This window comes from Salmo salar, chromosome ssa10 (assembly GCF_905237065.1).
Source record: "Salmo salar chromosome ssa10, Ssal_v3.1, whole genome shotgun sequence".
Classification (NCBI taxonomy): Eukaryota; Metazoa; Chordata; class Actinopteri; order Salmoniformes; family Salmonidae; genus Salmo; species Salmo salar.
In genome coordinates, this window is record NC_059451.1 from 30,644,183 (window position 1) to 30,650,421 (window position 6,239).

The 6,239-nt window shown below is 42.3% G+C and overlaps 1 long non-coding RNA gene across 1 annotated transcript; it reads left to right on the forward strand.

Moving 5' to 3' along the window:
• The first annotated feature begins 1,565 nt into the window (after window positions 1–1,565).
• LOC106613966 (uncharacterized) lies at window positions 1,566–4,265 on the forward strand. Its single transcript, XR_001330581.2, has 2 exons — window positions 1,566–2,535; window positions 3,392–4,265. It is a non-coding gene; the product is annotated as an uncharacterized lncRNA (long non-coding RNA).
• The last annotated feature ends 1,974 nt before the right edge of the window (window positions 4,266–6,239 follow it).

Below are 6,239 nucleotides of genomic sequence, written 5' to 3' on the forward strand. Positions count from 1 at the left end.
TTTCAGTAAATTATTTTTGGTAGCATTTCAATGTTGAAGATCAAAAAATGATTTGGTGCATATTTCCCAATATTCCATCCAGTTCGCTTTATTTTTTTATAATATATTACACTTGCTCTTTCTTAAATAAGTTCCTCCAGTTTTTCCTCTAACTTATCCTGTGCCTCTATGGTACAGTTTTCATTGCTATCTATTGTTACTGTTAGTTCCTCTATTTCCTTTGTTAATATGAACTCTTATGACCTAAATTGCTTTTGTCTAAAAGAGTATTGAATTGCATGGCCTCTAAAGACCCATTTAAAAGTGTCCCATACACATTTAAAGTGTGTCCCATATGTTTGTTTTTTGCATATCCCACTCCCCTTGAGACACCCTCGTAGAGTGTGGCCGCAGCAACCCTGGAGCACTCAGGGTTAAGTTCCTTTCTCAAGGGCAGATCAACAGATTTGTCACCTAGTCGGCTCTGGGATTCAAACTAGCAACCTTTCAGTTACTGGCTCAACCGCTAGGCTACCTGCCGTGGTGCGCAACAGGCATTGGCCTTTCTCTCCTATCTGAACGAACAGTGCCTTGAGTATGTTGACAGAATCAAGGGCCTTGCCCTTAAAATCACAAAATTCCAGACCTGGGTTGGGTTGGAGGAGAGGCAAGAAGCTCTGGGGTTTTTACCTTGGGCTCATTTCAACCTGTTTCCACTGGAATGCTTGACAGAGATGTTTGTGTTAGTCCTTTTGAAGAAAAATGATCAAACCAGAGCAATGGAAAAACATAAAAGCAAGTTATTTATACTGTGAATCTTCCTGAGACACTGATTACATCAAAGACTGAAGAAGAAAAAAAATTATGTTCATGGAGCTCTGTGTTCCTTATTCATTGACGAGCAGATACTTCATATTAGTTACTTTGTAGGGGTTGATACATGTTTAAATAACACTTTACTATAAGTGTCATTATTCATGCATTCATAAAGCCTTTATAACAGCAATATAACACATTACAACATTTGTCATAAATAGTTTTTAATAGTTATGAGTAAAAGCATAAGATGTCATAAAACGAGTTATTATGGGACTTTTTAGATTACTGTTCATCCTGTTGTCATATGCTCTAATAGCGACAGTTGATAACAACTGCTATTACACAGCCTGCAAGACAACTTATATTAAATGTTATTACATGCTACATAAGTGTCTACATACAGGGCGTTAAATAATTTACCAAACTATTGTCACATTATTACATTGAATGGAATGATGGGTGTCATAACCATATCATATGCCATTACGAGTGTGCATAGACACTTTAAGTAAAGTGACATTAATTTGATGTGTTTTAAAACAGTAATGAATGTGCTTAATACCACAGAGTTGAGACTATATTATCACAAAGCCATTCAGGATCTCCAAGAAACTAATAATAATATTATTCATATAATATTCATATGTGAATACATACTGGATTATAATTGGATGCATTTTACCGCCGTATCCTACTGTGCAGTGATTGGTTAAGACCACCCAGACGGTTAGGGCATCGTCAGTTGATCGTGGTTGGAGATAGGCGAACATGTAGTTGTATCTAGTTAATAAAGAGTTATGTTAAGAAACATCCTGTAGTTCTGCGTTTTATTATTTTGTACAAAGCGTACAAAACAAGACATGGTGTCAGAAGTGGGATACGGCGGTAAAATGCATCCAATTATAATTCAGTATGTATTCACATATGAATATTACAGAAACATGGGCAAATTGGAGCACAGATGGATTTATTTACTTATTTAGACAAGACAACACACTGCTGAGTTGTACGAATTGGACCACGTCCCCAAAATATAAGAAATAAGATAAATTATTGTCATAACTTTTTTATTATTAAATGGAAGCAAATTTAATTTTAAAACGAAATCGGAACAGGGGTTGTGAAAGGTGTAAAAAAAAATGTGCAGACTACAGTAACAATGACAGCTATATTCAGAAAAAAAGTGTATAGTTAGGTAATTGACCGGTAGATCATGTTAAAATAGGCTTCTTTCACGCGTCCGGGTTTGTACACCGGAAGTTTAACAAAGCCACTTTATTTATGTTCCGTCGCTAGCAACAGCGCAGAGTTAGCAAGCTAGCATAATGGCGACAAAATCCTCTCGCCGATGTTACTGTAGTGCCCCTTTTTGCTCCAACAACAAACAAAAACACCCATTCCTCAGCGTTCACAACTTCCCAAAGGATGCGACTTTGAGTGACAGCTGGGTGAGAGAAATTAGAAGAGATGAGGGCCCTGACTAAACTACTTTACGTGGGAGCACCTTCGTCTGTAGCCCGCATTTTAGCTCTACCAACATTCTACTTAACACCAAAAGGCCTTGCTAGCATTAAGACAGGGAACGACTGGTCGAAGAGCCTGTAGTCTCGATATCTCCTTTTGATCGCGCATGTGCTCGACTAAGAACAGGAGGTGGATGTCAGCTATGGACACAAGTGGTGATGGTAACTTCACTGATTGCAGCTGACTATGACTATGCCTGCACTCCTCTCCCTGGTGAGTAACGTGACTTTTTGTTTTCCAGATGGTTGATGATGTGTTGTAGCTCAGTCCCATTTTTATATTTTATTTTAAATGTAACCTTTATTTACAATGACTGCCTACACTGGCCAAACCCGGATGACGCTGGGTCAATTGTTCGTTGCCCTATGGGACTCCCAATCACGGCCGGTTGTGATACAGCCTGGAATCGAACCAGGGTGTCTGTAGTGACGCTTCAAGCACTGAGATGCAGTGCCTTAGACCGCTGCGCCACTCGGGAGCCCCATGACAGCATTGTAGTTCTGCAAACGGTCGCTATAGTTCATAGCAACTAAAGTGGTCCAATAATGCTACCATATCTTTAGGTCTCTAAGATAATCATAGATTGATAATGGTGTATGGATTGAAAAGCCAACCAGTGAAGTTCTAAAGAAACAGTGCCTTCAGAGAAATGTAAATTACTCAGTAAACAGAGCCACTCCTGCAGGGTTAAAATAGGGTTTACAATCTCACACCTCACTCCACTGCCCATCCCCCCACCACGGCCTATAGTCAATAAGTCCGAAACTTTGGCTCCTAGCTAGACATTCTTTGTGACCATCCCCCAGAGACATTGCACTCCCCACTAACTAATCAGAGGATCTGGTCTGGCCAAGACCCTCTCCTGCCTGTGCAGGTCAGGGTTGCTCAGTCTCTCTCCAAGTTGACAGGTGTGATGGCATGCATGGACAGAAGTAAGTGTGATATTGTAACTTGAGTCTATTGGGTGTAGTTATTCCAATGGCACTTCCAACTATAATAACCATCTCTCTCTCTATCTGTGTCTGTCTGTCTGTCGTTCCATCGTGTGTGTGTGTGTGTGTGTGTACAGTAGCAGTGATCGGGCGGGTCGCTCAGGTCTGACCAGCATCAAGAGCTGTCTGGAAGAGGGTCTGGAGCCCACCTGCTTTGAGAGCATTGATGACATTGGGGGGCTTTTTAAGGCCTGGGACCAGAGACCGAGATATACAGTACATTTGCAGATTTGTTCAGGCCATCATGATGGTTGCCATGTTGGCACAAATAGTACAAAGACATATCATTATTGTTTTGGTATCCCATTGGTAGTTAGTCTTGTCCCATCGCTGCAACTCCCGTACGGACTCGGGAGAGGCAAAGGTTGAGAGCCGTGCGTCCTCCAAAACACAACCCAGCTGAGCCGCACTGTATCTTGACACAATGCTTCTTAACCCGTAAGCCAGCTGCACCAATGTGACGGAGGAAACACCGTACACCTGGTGACCGTGTCAGCGTGCATTGCACCCGGCCTGCCACAGGAGTTGCTAGAGCGCGATGGGACAAGAACATCCCTGCCGGCCAAACATCCTTGCCTGGCCTGGCTGTTCTTCACTGTTCAAGAGGGTTCTGTGGGGTCCTGTCACCGCCTACCAGTACAGTATCACCAGCCCAGGGCACGCCGCGCCATCTTCACCCAGTTTGAATGCATGTTCTAGCCCTTCAAGACCAGACAGGTGACATGTACTTCAGAAATATTCACACTAAACATGCAGGTAACTGACAAAATAAAGGAAACACCAACATAAAGTGTATTAATAGGGAGTTGGGCCACCACGAGCCAGAACAGCTTCAATGCACCTTGGCATAGATTCTACAAGTGTCTGGAACTCTAAGAAATTCCATCATTTGGTGTTTTGTTGATGGTTTCTGTGTGAAAAGAAACATTTATAAATACGTTATTCCCTGCTGTCAGTATTCTGGTCTGCACTTTATCTTACATGTCCACCCCTTCAAGAGGATTCTGTCAAAACAAGTTGAAGGTAACATGGTGGATGGTGAGATGAGTTCATCATGTTTGAGTTTCAGGTTCTTCCCATAGGTAGATGAAATTGAGTTCTGTAGGCTAGTAACAACCCTCAGGGTTATTTAAGTATGTCAGAAAAGGGTTAGCCTATAGCAGTGGTTCTCAAACCTCTCCTCGGGGATCGCCAGCTGTTCTGTGTATTTGATCTATTCCAAAGCTAGCACACGTGATTCAACTTGTCAACTAATCATCAAGCCGTTGAATTAGGTGAGCAAGTTCAGAGTTACAACAAAATTGTGAAATGTCTGAGGGTCCCTGAGGAGAGGTTTGAGAACCACTGACCTATAGGACACTCCCCTACTCTGCTTTTTGTTCACTTCCTGATTTGTGAAGTTTCTTTACTCTGCTAATATGCTGGTCAGAGTCTGTGTGCAGGACAGGCCTCTTAGGGAAAAGTTAAAATCCTCAAGGAATTAGAAAGTTTGACTCACTACAGATTACAGATCCAGTTATTCCAAGAATGCATCCTGAAATCTAACATGGGGAAAATTGGGGGGAGCACCACAAGCACACTGGCTCAGCCAGCCTCCCTTTCGGTTCTCAGCTGAAGGTATGGACCAGCTGGCTCCATGTGAACTTCATTCCCGTAGCTGTGTTTTAACGTTTAGAAAACATCAATAATACGCTTGCGATACGGTTTTGGAAACCTTCGTATCTTAACTTTCATACCAGCAAGAATCTTTCTCGTTCATATGAAAAGTTAAGTTGCAAATGTTTCCAAAACTGTGTCGTGTGCGAGGCACATTTGTGTCGGGACATTTCACTCACAAGGCTGCAGGGGATGTCTAATGACCCAATGTAATGCAATAGAATTGGAGTCATGATAAGGGCTATCTGTGGGGTACCAAACTATGACCTGCATCTGACAGAGTTCCAGTTAACAGGGAGCAAAGTCCTTCTCACTCACGCAGACAACATTACAGACTGAGGTTACACAAAAACCTGGGTTCTGGGAGTTTAGAAGTTTTCCACACCAGCTAGCACAGGTAATAAACAGGTAGTATATACAGGCAAGACACAGGTTTCTTGATCCACTCACTGGACCAGCTGAGTACAATCTATGGGTGACAGCCAACTGATTTTAGATTAGTTTGCATTGTTATTTCAGGGTTATGAAATTATCTACATTTTCTGAGGTGTGATTCTGTTGGTAGAGTGAGTTGGACAGTTGTTGGTTTAAGCTGGCAGTTCATACAGAGGAACGATAACGGATCTGTGTGGTGATGCAATTGTGTCTCTGTAGGCTCAGTGGAAACTGAACTAGAGTGTCTGTCATCTGCCTTCTATAGTGTTGTCCTATGTCTCCCACCCTCTGCAGACGGACGGTATGTCTGTGTGTGTGTGATTGGGGCAGGTTCCTCAGGTCTGACCAGCATCAAGAGCTGTCTGACTGAGGGTCTGGAGCCCACCTGTTTCAGTGCAGTTGTGACATCAGGGGGCTGTGGAACAGACTATCCGCTCCCACAAAAATCAGCCCGCGGCTGAATCTAGTTACTTACCCCTGATCTAGACGATCCTCTCCGCCACTCAGGGCTTTGCGTGTAAATATATTACAATTTGTATCAACATGCCCACAGACTGAGCATTTCAAGGTCAAAAAGAGGCTCAGGGAAATACATTTGTTTGAATGAAATAGACCACAGTGATGTATTGGACATGCAGCGATTTAAAAATACAATTAGAAAGACTGCATGGGGGCTTAACATGGTAAACATTTGTACCATAACTAGTTTTAAACGCCAAACCAACTTTAAATGTGCAGACTGACTCAACGTACAGTGCATTCTGAAAGTATTCAGAACCCTTCACTTTTTCCACATTTTGTTGCGTTACAGCCTTATTCTAAAATGGATTTAAT